This window comes from Ovis aries, chromosome 15 (genome assembly GCF_016772045.2).
Source record: "Ovis aries strain OAR_USU_Benz2616 breed Rambouillet chromosome 15, ARS-UI_Ramb_v3.0, whole genome shotgun sequence".
Lineage (NCBI taxonomy): Eukaryota > Metazoa > Chordata > Mammalia > Artiodactyla > Bovidae > Ovis > Ovis aries.
The window spans coordinates 77,113,862-77,131,189 of NC_056068.1; the positions used below are offsets into that span (position 1 = coordinate 77,113,862).

The window sequence follows — 17,328 nt, forward strand, 5'->3', positions numbered from 1 at the left end:
AGGAGCCAATATCATGTAACAGATTAGTGAGGAAATTTTATATAGTTACACCAATTTTTAACCAATTTATGCATTTTTCCTTTTTAAATTTTTTCCAGACAGTATTTATTTTTAGTTAGATTCTTATCTTTTAAGTTATTCTTTTTATTATGCTATTTAAAGTATTTAATGCTATATACTCTGTGTTGTTTATAAAATTTCAGTTGCATTATATACAAACTTTTCACGTAACTCTAATTTTTTTAAACAATTGAAGTGAAATAGATAATAATAAATAGTAAAAGTGAAAATCATACAAAATGGGAGAAAGTGTAGAATACATTTCCTATTTATCTCTCAATGTATTTTCTAGTCTACGTCTGCAGTGGCACTCTATTTCTTAAGATCCATCTGGTAATAATCTATGTAAAAGCAATTGTATTCAAATACATGTTTTTTTTCTCTGTGTAGGTAAACTTTGCTTTTTTAGTAACAGCTGTGAAGTATTTTCCTAGTAGTCCATTTAGATCTAATCCTTAATTTTTCTCATACTACATCATACTCCTTTATAGAGACATACTGAAATTGTTTCCATTCTTTTTCATGTTGTTCCTAAACTTTTTCTATGAAAAGTAATTTTGCAATAAAAATCTATTTTTGAATGTGTGCCAGTATGAGCTCCTGGAAGTGAAGTTGTTGATATATGTGTTGTGTCTGAATCAATGCTCAGGTAATACACTTATTTAAAATATTGATGGTCATAGCTATTGCCATCTTTGAAGTTGTACAAACAGCTACACTCCTGTCCACAGTCTGTGAGAATATTTTTGTCCACATTCTCAAAATCAGTCCTAATAAATACTGATGGCATATGATAGATTAAATTTATTTTAAATTTGGTTTTATAATTTACCACAAATCCTTTTGATATAATTGGATTTGGACATCTTTTCACTTGTTTGATGTAATTTGTATTTTTTCCCTAGAATTGTCTGTTAATCTCTTTTATCTATTCATTTAATTGTTGATCTTTTCCATGCTGATTTTTATGAAATAATTGTCTAATAACATCATATATGAAATGAATCACCAGTCCAGGTTTGATGTGTGATACTGGATGCTTGGGGCTGGTGCACTGGGATGACCCAGAAATGGTATGGGGAGGGAGGAGGGAGGGGTGTTCAGGATGGGGAACACGTGTATACCTGTGGCAGATTCATGTTGATATATGGCAAAAAATTAACCTCCAATTAAATAAATTTATATTGAAAAAAATGACACTTTTTGCTATTGTACACATATATCTTTCTGGCTAGTCACAAAGCAAGGTGTCCTGGAGCTGGTGTCATTTTGCTGGTTGGTGGAATGGTCAGGCCAGGGTGTCCTGGGTGGTGCTGGCCTGCTGGTGAGTGGGCTGGGATTGACTGGGCTGGCATCAGGGCCACGGTCTGGTGGGTGGGGCTTTGGCCCAGTGGGTCCTGGGGCTGATGCTTGCCCACTGGTGGGTGAGACCAGGACCTGGGTTTAGGGCTAGCCCACTGGTAGTGGAGCAAAGTCCCAGAGTCCCTGGCTGTGGGGTCAGGGGCCCCAGAACTTGTGTTTTTTGAGTGGTTGCAGGTCCCAGAGGGTTCTGAGCTGGTGTCCTTGTTACTACCCAGGGTTCTTGATCTCCTTAATCAATAGAAATTGATTAGAGACCAGACAAGAAATTCAGGCAAGGCTTTGTTGGGGTCCCTGCTGCAGCAGGGGGCAGCAAGGACAAACAACTCCTTAGGTAGTACTGTGTGCAGGGGGCATGCACAGTACCCTACTTTTCTCCAGACCCTCTGCTTTTTGCTCCAGGCTTTTCAAAAGTGGTGTATGTTCATGCCAAGTCTCTTCAGTCTGATCCGACTCTTTGCAGCCCTGTGGGCACTTGCCCACCAGATTCTTCTGTCCATGGGACTCTCCAGGCAAGAATACTGGAGTGGGTTGCCATGCCTTCCTCCAGGGGATCTTCCCAACCCGGAAATTGAACCCGTGTCTCCTGAGTCTCCTGCATTGCAGGCAGATTCTTTACCACTGAGCCACCGGGAAAGCTCCTATTACCTTAGTACTTAAACTTATTTTTAAAATTGTGGTCAAACATACATAACAAAATTTTAAATTTTAACCATATTAAAGTGGCTTTAATTCACCCTGTTATGCAAACAATACCACTGTCTATCATCAGCAGAACATTTCCAGCTTTCCAAACTGAAATTCCACAGCTATTAAATAAAATTTCCCATTTCCACTCAGTGAGCCCCAGGCAATCACCATTCTACTTCCTATGAACTTGACTACTTTAAGTGCCTCATGTAAAGTGGAATCATTTATTTATTTATTTTTGATTGCCTTTTTTCACTCAGTGTAATATCCTTTCCCCATTAAATGCTGTTGGCACCCTTGTTGAAAATTATCTAAGCACATGCAAAAGGTTTATTTCTAGACTCTCTTAATTCCCTTAGTTTGTTGTCTGTCTTTATTCCAAAACTGGTGCTGTGACTACCATTGTTTTGCGTAACGTTGTAGAATCAGGAAATATTAGACTGAACATTTTCTCTTTCCTTTTCAAGATTGTCTTGGAAAAAATTGGAGTCCTTGAGATTCCATATGAGTCTTGGCATGAATTTTTCTATTTCTGCCAAAAACATTTTTGGGGTTTTCATAAGGATTGCACTGAATCTGTAGGTCACTTACAGTCATATTAACATCTTAATGCTATTAAATAACCCAATTCATAAAATTCTTTCCATATATGGGTGTGTGTTCTCTAACATTTTGCAGTTTTCAGTTTACAAGATTTTTGTCTCTTTGGTTATGTTTTTCTTAACTATTTTATTCTTTCTTTTGAAAATGAAAAATGTCTTTTAACAGGGAAAGAGACACAGATGTGTATAACGGACTTTTGGACTCAGAGGGAGAGGGAGAGGGTGGGATGATTTGGGAGAATGACATTCTAACATGTATACTATCATGTGAATTGAATCGCCAGTCTATGTCTGACGCAGGATGCAGCATGCTTGAGGCTGGTGCATGGGGATGACCCAGAAAGATGTTATGGGGAGGGAGGTGGGAGGGGAGTTCATGTTTGGGAATGCATGTAAGAATTAAAGATTTTAAAATTTAAAAAATAAAAAAAAAGAAACTCGAAAAATGTCTTTTATTTATTTTTTAATTTAAATTTATTTATTTTAATTGGAGGCTAATTACTTTACAATATTGTATTTGTATTTTATTCTTTATGACGTGCTTGTAGGTGGAATTATTTTCTTTATTTCTCCTGGTTGTTCATGGCGATATAGATATTCAATACTATTTCACATAAAATCTCAACAAATTGGAAATAGAAGGAGTGTACCTTGACATAATAAAGTTCATATATTTACAGATCACAGCTAACATCATCCTCAACTTTGAAAGACTGGAAACTTTCCCATTAAAATATGGATGAAGAGGGCACACTCTCACAAGCCCTTTTTAACATAGTATTGCCATAAAAATTCTTGTGAAAATTTTAGAGTTTTCTAAGTATAGCTCCTGCCAACACTGAGAGTAAGATAATTTTATTAATTATCTCACTTTTAAAATTTAGTTTTACTTTCTGTAATAGTGCTTCTTTATTTAAAAACTTTTTGTTTTATACTGGTGTATAGCCAATTAATGAGTGTCCCCAGTGGCTCAGTGGTAAAGAATCCACCTGTAGTACAGGAGACTCAGAAGACAGGGTTCAATTCCTGGGTTAGGAAGATTCCTTGACGACATGGCACCCACTCTAGCATTCTTGCCTGGATAATGCCGTGGGCAGAGGAGCCTGGTGGCTATAGTCCATGGTTCTTAAGGAACTGGACGTGACTGAAGTGACTGAAAATGAAGGCACAGCCAGGAACAATGTTGTGATGGTTTCAGGTGGACAGCAAAGGGACCCAGTCATGGAAACATGTATCCATTCTCCCCAAACTCCTTTCCCATTCGGTCTGCCACAAAACACTGAACGGAGTTTCCTATACTGTACAGTGGGACCTTGTTGGTTATCCCCTTTAAATGAAGTGGTTTGAACACGTGGATCTCAGTCTTCCTAACTCTCTCTCCCACATTGCTCTCCGCTGACAACCATAAGTTTGTTCTCTGCGTCTGTGAATCTGTTCTGCTTTGTTCATTGGTATCATTTCTGTAACAGTGCTTCTGATGGTATTCGTTTCTATCCTTTCAATCTCATCTCAAACATATCCTTTAAAGAAAAATCATCTCTGGTTACATTATCCATAGTAGAATTTTCCCTCTTCTTTTCTGCCACACTACCCTATTTCTTAACTTATAAGTAGTGAAAAGGATAAAACTACTTTATTAAACTGTTTCTTTTTTTTAATTTTAATTTTTACTTTATTTTGCTTTACAATACTGTATTGGTTTTGCCATACATTGACATGAATCAGCCATGGGTGTACATGAGTTCCCAATCCTGAACCCCCTCCCACCTCCCACCCCATATGTCTTAATCATAAATAAATAACATCCATGCAGGAGAGAAATTTTGCATGATTTTCTGACAGATTTTAGAAATTGCTGGGCCCTCACTCAACGTACAATTTCTGGCATAACACAGGTGTCCTAACCTTTATTTATTTATTTAAAATATAAATTTTTTTATTTTAATTGGAGGTTAATTACTTTAAAAATTAATAATTGGATAAATAATTAGCTTTTATCTCTAAAATGCTAACACATTTAGTTGTGTTTTCTGATATAATTTTATATTTCTAACAAAATTTTAAGCTGAGAATAAGTTCAGTTAAGTTCAGTCATTCAGTCATGTCCAACTCATTGCCACCCCATGGACTGTAGCAATCCAGCCTTCCTTGTCCATCAGCATATCCCAAAGCTCACTCAAATTCATGTCCATCAAGTCGGTGATGCCATTCAACCATCCCATCCTCTGTTGTCCCCTCTCCTCCCGCCTTCAATATTTCCCAGCATCAGGGTCATTTCAAATGAGTCAGTTCTTCACATCAGGTGGCCAAAGTATTGGAGCTTCAGCCTCAGTCCTTCCAATTAATATTCAGGACTCATTTCCTTTAGAGTGGACTGGATCTCCACGCAGTGCAAGGAAATCTCAAGAGTCTTCTCCAACACCACAGTTCAAAGGCATCAGTTCTTCTGCACTCAGCTTTCTTTATAGTCCAACTCTCACATCCATACATGACTACTGGAAAAGCCAAAGCTTTGACTAGATGGACCTTTGCCTGCAAAGTAATGTCTGCTTTTTAATATGCTGTCTAGGTTGGCAATAGTTTTTCTTCCAAGGAGCAAGTGTCTTTTGATTTCATGGCTGCAGTCACCATCTGCAGTGATTTTGGGGCCCAAGAAAATAAAGTCTGTCATTGTTTCCATTGTTTCCCAAATATATTTGCCATGAAGTGATGTGACTGAATGCCATGACCTTTGTTTTCTGAATGTTGAGCTGCAGCCAGCCTTTTCCCTTTTCTCTTTCACTATCATCAAGGGGCTCTTTAGTTCTTTGCTTTCTGCGATAAAGGTGGTGTCATCTACATATCTGAGGTTATTGATATTTCTCCTGGCGATCTTGATTCCAGCTTGTGCTTCATCCAGTCCAGCATTTCGTGTGGTGTACTCTGCATTTCAGTTAAATAAACAGAGTGGCAATATGCAGCCTTGACTCAGTCCTTTTGCAGTTTGATCCAGTTCATTGTTCCATGTTCAGTTCCGACTGTTACTTCTTGACCTGCCTACCGATTTCTAAGGAGACCCGTAAGATGGTCTGGTATTCCCATCTGTTAAGAATTTCCCACAGTTTGTTGTGATCCACACAGTCAAAGGCTTTGGCATGGTCAATAAAGCAGAAGTAGATGTTTTTCTGGAACTCTCTTGCTATTTTGGTGATTCAGCGCATGTTGGCAATTTGATCTCTTGTTCCTCTGCCTTTCCTAAATCCAGTTTGAACATCTGGAAGTTCTCAGTTCATATACTGTTGAAGCCTGGCCTGGAGAATTTTGAGCATGGCTTTGCTAGCATGTGAGATGAGTGGATTGGGCGGTAGTTTGAATATTCTTTGGCATTGCCTTTCTCTGGGCTCGGAATGAAAACTGACCTTTTCCAGTCCTATGGCAACTGCTGAGTTGTCCAAATAGCTGGCATATGAGTGCAGCACTTTAACAGAATCAGCTTTTTGGATCTGAAATAGCTCAGCTGGAATTCCATCACCTCCACTAGCTTTGTTCATAGTGATGCTTTCTAAGGCCCACTTGACTTCGCATTCCAGGATATCTGGCTCTAGGAGAATGTCACAAAACCATCGTGATTATCTGGGTCATGAAGATCATTTTTGTATAGTTCTTCTGTGTATTCTTGCCACCTCTTCTTCATATCTTCCAACTCTGTTAGGTCCATACCATTTCTGTCCTTTATTGTGACCATCTTTGCATGAAATACTCCCTTAGTATCTCTACTTTTCTTGACGAGATCTCTAGTCTTTCCCATTCTATTGCTCTCCTCTATTTCTTTGCACTGATCACCGAAGAAGACTTTCTTATCTCTCCTTGCTATCCCTTGGAACTCTGCATTCAAATAGGTATATCTTTCCTTTTCTCCTTTGCTTTTAGCTGCTCTTCTTTACTCAGTTATTTGTAAGTCCTCCTTAGACAACCATTTTGCCTTTTTTTGCATTTCTTTTTCTTGGGGATGGTCTTGATCACTGCCTCCTGTAGTGTCATGAACTTCTGTCCATAATTCTTCAGGAACTCTATCAGATCTAATCCTTTGAATCTAGTTGTCATGTCCACTGTATAATCATAAGGGATTTGATTTAGGTCATAACTGAATTATCCTGTGGTTTCCCTCCCTTCTTCTATTTAAGAAGTTTTAACATTAAAATTAAAATTTAATTTAAATTTAAAAGTTAAGAATTTTTTTTTTGTGCTCTGTACAGTCAGCAAAAGCAAGCCTGGAAGCTTACTGTGGCTCAGATCATGAACTACTTATTGCCAAGCTGAGAATATTGAGTAGTAAATAAAAGAATGGAAAATCTTCCTCTGCCAGGTGCAGGAAATATATAACAAACAAGTTCACTGGGACAAAATGATTGGATTGATTTATTCTTGATTGGCAGTAGTCTCATAATGATTCTGAAGCTATTTTTCCATGTTGCACCACTATGATATTTAATATGAAGTTTGGTCTAATAATATCTTTACCTATAGATGTTCTTTAACTACTTTGTGGAAAATTCCAGTGTATGTATTAAAGCGAGAATCAGTCTTGGACACATTCCAATTCCAAGACTCCATGAAAATTCAGCTGGAAGGGATGAAATATTCCGTAATCTCACCCTTAACAAGGAGAAGATGCTATCCACTTAGTGACTGTCATACAGTTTTCATGAGGTCATTTCTTACACTTAAATCATGACAAAAAAATCACAGCAGTCTTTCGAAATCTGAAGTCAAGTCAACTAGTCTGTCCATGTTAACGTGAGTGTAAGAAGAGCTAAACATTCAAATGCTATTTTTCGTTTTGATGTTAGTCGGAAATAAGTTGTAAAAAACTTCCCTAGGAAATGGCTAGTTGATATCTATGTTTTCTATGAATATGGAGGATTAGCTGGTCATTTTGATACATTTCCTGATGTGATAAACCATTTTTTTTTTCTGTGTGCCATGGAACTCCTTTCAAATAATCTATATTTTATATAAAAATGAACTTCTGAATGATCAGAAGACTTAGTAAAGAAAAAGGACAGACTGCCAAATGAAATAAACTCAAGTAATTAAGGCAGCATTTGGACTCTGTCATCAAACTGGATGAAAAACAATTTCAAGTGTTTATGAATAACTTCAAATCATCCTTAGATTCTGATCAAACCTCCACAAGATAAGACTAACAGAAAATAATGAGAACCAGGCTTACAGTTGTATGACTTTCTTTCTGTAAGAAACTAAATTACTTTGAAGTCAAACAAATGTAGATTCAATTCTAGATATATCAATTAGAAATGTGTGATTTTGGGAAAATAAATGATGTTCTGAGTATTAGATTCTTCAATTATAAAATGGCAATTGCATTTCTTGTTATTGTAAATATTAAATATGATACATTAGACTATGAGTGCATGATTGGAATATACTGTAGCAGTTTTTAGCAATAGAGTGATATCATCAGAATAAAACTGAAAAAGACAATTTGAGCTGCTTTAGGAGGATTAATTTTTGGAGAATAAACACAAGAAAACTTGGTAGTAGGGTACTGCAGCAGACCAGGAAAAAATTAAGAAGGGAATGAAAAATTAGTGATAAATTTTGAAAGTAGAGACAACAGGATTTAATAAAGTTTTATGAGAGTGTCAAGTGTAGAGGACTGCATTTTTTTGTCAGGACAATAGCATGGAAAATGATAATATTTAATGAGATAAATAGAGAATGCCTCTTTAAATTTTGTATAGGAACTGCTTATGTTTTTTCATGGAAAATTTAAAAGCTAGTTTTATAAATACTAAATTGCCAATCAACGGGATGTCAAAAACTAGAGATGTTGCATATATAAATTTGAAAATTAAGGGAGAGAGGTGGGCTGGAGACACAAAATTAGATTGCTGCAGCATTTATTGGTCAGGAAAAGGGAAATATCCACCTGAAGACCTAAGATGTATCACTGAGGTCTGAGACAATTCAAGACAGGGATCTTCTATTCATAGTTTGGTCTACTCATATTGATTATGCAAATTACCTTAAGAGGTGTTACACATTTGTGACTTTATAAATGGTGCTCCTTTTCATGGAATTCTCTTCCCATCTTTTTTTATTCTCTCATTAAAAAAAAAAAAAAAAAGACCCAGCTGAAGCATTGACTCCTTTGGGAAGTCTTCTCTGATTCTCGTTTGATATACACCTATGCTGTGACTGTTAGCACTGTGTGAATATTCATGAGATGGCTGGGATTGCCTGATTCCTTACTGTGTGTCATGTCACTGAGGGTAGGCGTCTATGGCTTTTTCAAGCTGGTAATTAGAATGTCCTTGACATATTGGACCCGAAATGTACACCATTCACTTTCTTCTCTTGAATGGATAAATTAAAAAATTAAACATTTAATTCTCCCCCCACCCTTGTTTTATAGGTAAACTGCTTCTAATACACAAACTCAGCTCTTGTAAGAACTAGATGGAACCAAGGAAAAATAGATCTTTCGTTGTCCTCTTGGGCCTTACAAAGAATCCAAAGGAGCAAAAAATCCTTTTTGTTATGTTTCTGGTCTTTTACATTTTGACTGTACTGGACAACTTTCTCATTATCATTACTGTAACTGTCAGTAAGACCTTGAACTCACCGATGCACTTTTTTCTTGCTAGCTTATCACTTATGGATGTCACTTATTCTTCTTCTACTATGCCCAGATTGATTTCAGACTTATCCTTTGGGGGAAAAAAATCATATCCTTTGAATCTTGCATGACCCAGCTGTTTGCAGAGCAACTTTTGCTGGCTCAGGGGTCTTCCTTCTGCTGGTGATGGCTTATGACCGCTATGTGGCCATCTGAGAGCCCTGCATTATCTGGTGATCATGAGGCAGAGGGTGTGTGTTGTGCTGCTGGTGCTGTCCTGGGTTGGGGGTTTTCTGCACTCAGTAATTCAACTCAGCACTGTTTATGGGCTCCCATTCTGTGGCCCGAATGTCATTGCTCACTATATGTGTGACATGTACGCCTTATTGGAACTCGTCTGTACTGACACCTATGTCATTGACCTCTTAGATGCATCCAGTGGGAGACTGATCTGCACTATAGTGTTTCTGCTCTTGCTCGTCTCCTATGGAGTCATCCTGCACTCTCTGAAGAACCTGAGTCAGGAAGGGAGGCGGAAAGCCCTCCAGACCTGTGGTTCCCACATCACTGTGGTTGTCTGCTTCTTTGTTCCCTGTATTTTCATAAATGCAAGACCTGCTAAGACCTTCCCCACGGACAAATCTGTGAATGTGTGCTATACAGTCATAACCCCCATGCTGAACCCATTAGTCTACAGTCTAAGAAATTCTGAGTTGACTAATGCTATGAAGCAGCTCTGGAAAAGAAACATTGTATCTCAGTAAATAAGTGTATCACCCAACATGAAAGGAGTCATTTGACATTGGGCTTAATTTACTTAGAATGCAAAAATCATTTTAAAATTTGATTATGATTTTCCTTTCTTCAGAGACTTTGTGATGATTATACGAATGTTTGCATTTAATACAGCTATGCTATTGTTAACAGTTTACCTTCCTACTAGGATATAAGGTCTATAATTACTTGTTTATTACTGTACTTAGAAAGAGGTAATGCCTATATATCTAGGAATTAGTAATATATATTAAAAAGTAGAGGCATCACTTTGCCAACAGAAGTCCATAGGTCAATGCATAGTTTTTCCAATAGTCATATATGGATGTGAGATGTAGGCCATACAGAAGGCTGAACACCAAAGAATTGATGCTTTTATTTATATATTTTATTTTTTTAAAAATTTTATTTATTTTCATTGGAGGTCAATTACTTACAATATTGTATTGGTAGAATTGATGCTTTTAAACTGTGGTGCTGTAGAAGACTCTTGAGAGTCCTTTGAGATGCAAGGAGGTCATACTAGTCAATCCTAAGAGAAATCAACCCTGACTGTTCATTGGAATGACTGATGCTGAAGCTGAAGCTCTAATACTTTGGCCACCTGATGGGAAGAGATGACTCATTGGAAAAATCCCTGATGCTGGGAAAGACTGAGCACAGGTGGAGAAGGGGGCGACAGAGGATGAGATGGCTGGATGGCATCAGCAGCTCAATGGCCATGAATCTGAGCAAAGACTGGGAGACAGTGAAGGACAAGGAAGCTTGGTGCACTGCAGTCCATGGGTTCATGAAGAGCTGGATATAACTAAATATCAAGAACAGTAATTTAAAATGAATTAAGAAATTATTATGTTTTACTGATTTTTAGCTTTATATATAGTTAACTTTTAAACTTTTTATGTAGAATTTTAACTATTATATAGCCACCCTGAAATTTAATCAATTCATGCATTTGTCTTTTTAACTCTCTTTCAGAGACAGGATACTTTTTATATAGATTCATGTTATTTAATTGGAACATTTTTATGTATACAATTTTATATATTTAATTCTATATAAGTCGCTTTCTTTACTATATTTAAGTTGCATTATTCACAAAATGTTTAACAATGCTTTAACTTTATAAGAAAAATTGAAATCGAAAAATGATATTAATAAATAGTATAAAGGAAAACCAAGTAAACTGGGATGCAATGTCAAATAAACTTCCCATTTTTCTCTCAGTATATTCTAGACCTCATGCTCAGAATTTAGCCCTAAATTTGTTTCTTAATTGATGGCTTAACTGGTGGCTCAGTCAGTAAAAAACCTGCCCGCAACACAGGAGACCTGGTTTCGATCCCTGATTCAAGAAGATCTCCAGGAGAAGGAAATGGCAACCCACTCCAGTATTCTTGCTTGGGAAGTCACATGGACAGAGGACCCTGGTGGGTTATAGTTCAAGGGGTTGCACAGAGTCAGATAAGACTTAGCGACTAAACCACTACCACCAACAATCTTTGAAACATGACATATTAGCCAGTGTATATTTGCTTCTTTCTATGTATGTAACACTTGCTTCAGTATCTGACATATGAGAAATATTTCTATTATCAATCCATATCTCTTCACTTTTCTTAAGCTACACAATCCTCTGTATAGATTTATGCTAAAATTGACATATCCATTCCTCTTCATTTGGTTCCTAAATATCTCTTATGAGAAATAATTTTCCAATAAATATGCTTTGAATTGCGCAGTTATGAGTTCCTAGGCACAGAATTTTTGATATGATATTTCAATCAATGTTCACATAGTATATTCATTTAAAATGTTGATATTGGTAGTTATTGCTAACCTACCATTCTTGAGGTCAGTGTAACAGCTATAGTCCTGTCCACAGTCTGTGAGAATTCTTTTAACCACATTGTGAATGACCAGTCCCTGAAAGGTATTTATGACATCTTGTTAATGTTATTTTTATATTTTAACCACTACCCTTTTCACGTGATTGAGTTTGGGCATCTTTCCGCATACTTAATTTAGCTGTATTTATTTTCTTCCTGATTATAAATATATAACCTCTTTTTTTTGTTTTTATTTTTATGAGATAATGAGATACTAAAATTTGATATCTTTTACATAATATATATATTTAATATTTTCTGGTTATATGCTTTTAATGTTTTATCTTATGTTGAATGCTTTTTCCTTGTAATTTATTTTATGCTTTATATTCAATTTTTAGAATTTTTTGTATCTTCTTTAGGAAGAATTTTCCCAGTTCACTTGTACCAAACATTCTTCAATTCATTTTTAGGATTTAAGTTTTAAAGCATTTGTGATATCTTATTTATTATATTTGGAGAAGGAAATGGCAACCTACCCCAGTACTCTTGCTTGGAAAATCCCATGGACGGAGGAGCCGGGAAGGCTATAGTCCAAGGGGTCTGCCCTGGTGGCTCAGAGGTTAAAGCATTTGCCTGCAATGCCAGAGATCTGGGTTTGATCCTGGATTTAAAACACGTGATTCATCTTGAATTAACTTTGTTATAGGAATTAAATAGTGATGAAGTCTTAATTGTTTCTCTAAATTTTAGAATTTTTAAAAATATATTCATAAAATTATCTTATTGCCATTGATTTGAAATTTTGACTATGACTATTATATCCTGAAGTCACAATTTGGAACCAATTTGAGATTATTGTTTTTCACTGATCTCTTTATTTGTGTGCAGGTTGACACATAACTGCTATGATATATAATATATTTCAACATGTGAAGAGACTGGGTGAGTGAAAGTCACTCAGTCATGTCCGATGCTTTGCGACCCCATGGACTGTAGCCTACCACACTCCTCTATCCATGGGATTTTCCAGGCAAAAGTACTGGAGGGGATTGCCATTTCCTTCTCCAGTGGACCTTCCTGACCCAGGGATCGAGACTAACTGTCCCTTATTACCATTATCTTTCAGAAGTTTGCCTAGGGTGGTATATTTATAATTCAAAATTATTACAACTAAAATAATAAATTGAATATAAATAAGATAAATAATGCAGTTTAAAATTAAGTTAAAATAAGTTTAGAATAGTTTAGTCACAAAACAATGGTGTTATTATTTTTAATAAAATTCACTTTAAGAAGGTTAGTTTACGAGGAGTTTATATAATTAGAGTATAAAAAAACTGTTGTTCAGGTAAGAATCAGATCAGTTCAGTCGCTCAGTCATGTCCGACTTTTTGCGACCCCATGAATCGCAGCATGCCAGGCCTCCCTGTCCATCACCAACTTCCGGACTTCACTCAGACTCACGTCCATCGAGTCAATGATGCCATCCAGCCATCTCATCCTCGGTCGTCCCCTTCTCCTCCTACCTCCAATCCCTCCCAGCATCAGAGTCCTTTCCAATGAGTCAACTCTTCACATGAGGTGGCCAAAGTACTGGAGTTTCAGCTTTAGCATTATTCCTTCCAAAGAAATCCCAGGGCTGATCTTCTTCAGAATGGACTGGTTGGAACTCCTTGCAGTCCAAGGGACTCTCAAGAGGCTTCTTCAACACCACAGTTCAAACGCATCAATACTTTGGCGCTCAGCCTTCTTCACAGTTCAACTCTCACATCCATACATGGCTACTGGAAAAACCATAGCCTTGACTAGATAGACCTTAGTCGGCAAAGTAATGTCTCTGCTTTTGAATATGCTATCTAGGTTGCTCATAACTTCTCTTCCAAGGAGTAAGCGTCTTTTAATTTCATGGCTGCACTCACCATCTGCAGTGATTTTGGAGCCCAAAAAAATAAAGTCTGACACCGTTTCCACTGTTTCCCCAACTATTTCCCATGGGGGAATGGGACTGGATGCCATGATCTTCGTTTTCTGAATGTTGAGCTTTAAGCCAACTTTTTCACTCTCCTCTTTTTCACTTTCATCAAGAGGCTTTTTAGTTCCTCTTCACTTTCTGCCATAAGGGTGGTGTCATCTGCATATCTGAGGTTATTTATTTTTCTCCCAGCAATCTTGATTCCAGCTTGTGTTTCTTCCAGCCCAGCGTTTCTCATGATGTACTCTGCATATAAGTTAAGTAAGCAGGGTGACAATATACAGCCTTGATGTACTCCTTTACCTATTTGGAACCAGTCTGTTGTTCCATGTCCAGTTCTAACTGTTGCTTCCTGACCTGCAGACAGATTTCTCAAGAGGCAGGTCAGGTGGTCTGGTATTCCTATCTCTTTCAGAATTTTCCACACTTTATTGTGATTCACACAGTCAAAGGCTTTGACATAGTCAATAAAGCAGAAATAGGTGTTTTTCTGGAACTCTTGCTTTTTTGATGATCCAGCTGATGTTGGCAATTTGATCTCTGGTCCCTCTGCCTCTTCTAAAATCAGCCTGAACATATGGAAGTTCACGGTTCACGTATTGCTGAAGCCTGGCTTGGAGAATTTTGAGCATTACTTTACTAGCGTGTGAGATGAGTGCAATTGTGTGGTAGTTTGAGCATTCTTTGGCATTCCCTTTCTTTGGGATTGGTATGAACACTGACCTTTTCCAGTCCTGTGGCCACTGCTGAGTTTTCCAAATTTGCTGGCATATTGAGTGCAGTACTTTCACAGCATCATCTTTCAGGATTTGAAACAGCTCAACTGGAATTTCATCACCTCCACTAGCCTTGTTCGTAGTGATGCTTTCGAAGGCCCACTTGACTTCACATTCCAGGATGTCTGGCTCTAGGTGACTGATCACACCATCATGATTATCTGGGTCATTAGGATCTTTTTTGTATAGTTCTTCTGTGTATTCTTGCCACCTCTTCTTAATATCTTCTGCTTCTGTTAGGTCCAGACCATTTCTGTCCTTTATCGAGCCCATCTTTGCATGAAATGTTCCCTTGGTATCTCTGATTTTCTTGAAGAGATCTCTAGTCTTCCCCATTATGTTCTTTTCCTCTATTTCTTTGCATTGATCGCTGAAGAAGGCTTTCTTATCTCTTCTTGCTATTCTTTGGAACTCTGCATTCACATGCTTATATCTTTCCTTTTCTCCTTTTCTTTTTGCCTCTCTTCTTTTCACAGCTGTTTGTAAGGCCTCCCCAGACAGACATTTTGCTTTTTTGCATTCTTTTCCATGGGGATAGTCTTGATCCCTGTCTCCTGTACAATGTCACGAACCTCATTCCATAGTTCATCAGACACTCTATCTGTCAGATCTAGGCCCTTAAATCTATTTCTCACTTCCACTGTATAATCATAAGGGATTTGATTTAGGTCATACCTGAATGGTCTAGTGGTTTTCCCTGCTTTCTTCAATTTCAGTCTGAATTTGGTAGTAAGGAGTTCATGATCTGAGCCACAGTCAGCTCCTTGTCTTGTTTTTGTTGACTGTATGAGTTTCTCCATCTTTGGCTGCAAAGAATATAATCAATCTGATTTTGGTGTTGACCATATGGTGATGTCCATGTGTAGAGTCTTCTCTTGTGTTGTTGGAAGAGGGTGTTTGCTATGACCAGTGCATTTTCTTGGCAAAACTCTATTAGTCTTTGCCTTGCTTCATTCTGCATTCCAAGGCCAAATTTGCCTGTTACTCCAGGTGTTTCTTGACTTCCTAGTTTTGCATTCCAGTCCCCTATAATGAAAAGGACATCTTTTTTGGGTGTTAGTTCTAAAAGGTCTTGTAGGTCTTCACAGAACTGTTCAACCTCAGCTTCTTCAGTGTTACTTGTTGGGGCATAGACTTGGATTACTGTGATATTGAATGGTTTGCCTTGGAAACGAACAGATGTCATTCTGTCGTTTTTGAGATTGCATCCAAGTACTGTGTCTTCAATTTATAAGTCACCTATTATGGTTGGGTAGAGCTTACAGTTCCTGCCTGTGTTTCTTATCCCTTGTATATAGCTGCTGGTTTTCATCTATGACACCTAAAATGCCAACTGACACTTGATGTAAGAAAAAAATCTCTTTCAGGAAGTACAGGACTCAACTCTTTCCTGAGTATCTTTTGCTACTGAGATCTTCCTGCCCATACTGGTTGCCAAAGAGCTCTATGTGGTCATCTGCAAAACTCTGTACTGTGAAACCATCATGAGTGACAGGGATGTGGTTTCTTTCAAGCGTCACAAGCTAGAGGGTTTGTCTTTGCAACACTGGGTTCTCTTCACAGTGTGACTGCCTGTCTGTAATTCCAATATCATAGACCATTCCTGCGTGCCTGAAACCCTTTGTTGAAACTTGTCTGCTTGGACACTCACACCATTGGACTCTGTTCCTGGCAACTGTGGATTCATTTACCCATTAAAACATTTTTTTCAGAATGGGAGAAAATAATAGCAAATGAAGCAACTGACAAAGAATTAATCTCAGAAATATACAAGAAACTCCTGCAGCTCAATTCCAGAAAAATAAGTGATCCAATCAAAAAATGGACCAAAGAACTAAACAGACATTTCTCCAAAGAAGACATACAGATGGCTAACAAACACATGAAAAGATGCTCAACATCATTCATTATCAGAGAAATGCAAATCAGCACCACAATGAGGTACCATCTCACACCAGTCAGAATGGCTGCTATCAAAAATCTACAAACAATAAATGCTGGAGAAGGTGTGGAGAAAAAGGAACCCTCTTCCACTGTTGGTGGGAATGCAAACTAGTACAGCCACTATGGAGAACAGTGTGGAGATTCCTTAAAAACTGGAAATAGAACTGCCTTATGACCCAGCATTCCCACTGCTGGGCATACACACCAAGGAAACCAGAATTGAAAGAGACACGTGTACCCCAATGTTCATCACAGCACTGTTTACAATAGCCAGGACATGGAAGCAACCTAGATGTCCATCAGCAGATGAGTGGATAAGAAAGCTGCGGTACATATACACAATGGAGTATTACTCAGCCATCAAAAAGAATACAATTGAATCAGTTCTAATGAGGTGGATGAAACTGGAACCTATTATACAGAGTGAAGTAAGCCAGAAAGAAAAACACCAATACAGTATACTAACGCATATATATGGAATTTAGAAAGATGGTGATGATGACCCTATATGCGAGATAGCAAAAGAGACACAGATGTAAAGAACAGACTGTTGGACTCTGTGGCAGATGGAGAGGGAGAGGGTGGGATGATTTGAGAGAAAAGCATTGAAACACGTATTTTATCACATATGAAACAGATCGCCAGTCCAGGTTCGATGCATGAGAAAGGGTGCTCAGGGCTGGTGCACTGGGATGAC

The 17,328-nt window shown here is 37.7% G+C and overlaps 1 pseudogene; it reads left to right on the top strand.

Annotated features, from left to right (window-relative positions):
• Positions 1–9,173: 9,173 nt before the first annotated feature.
• LOC101103012 (olfactory receptor 4A47-like) lies at positions 9,174–10,097 on the top strand (annotated as a pseudogene).
• The last annotated feature ends 7,231 nt before the right edge of the window (positions 10,098–17,328 follow it).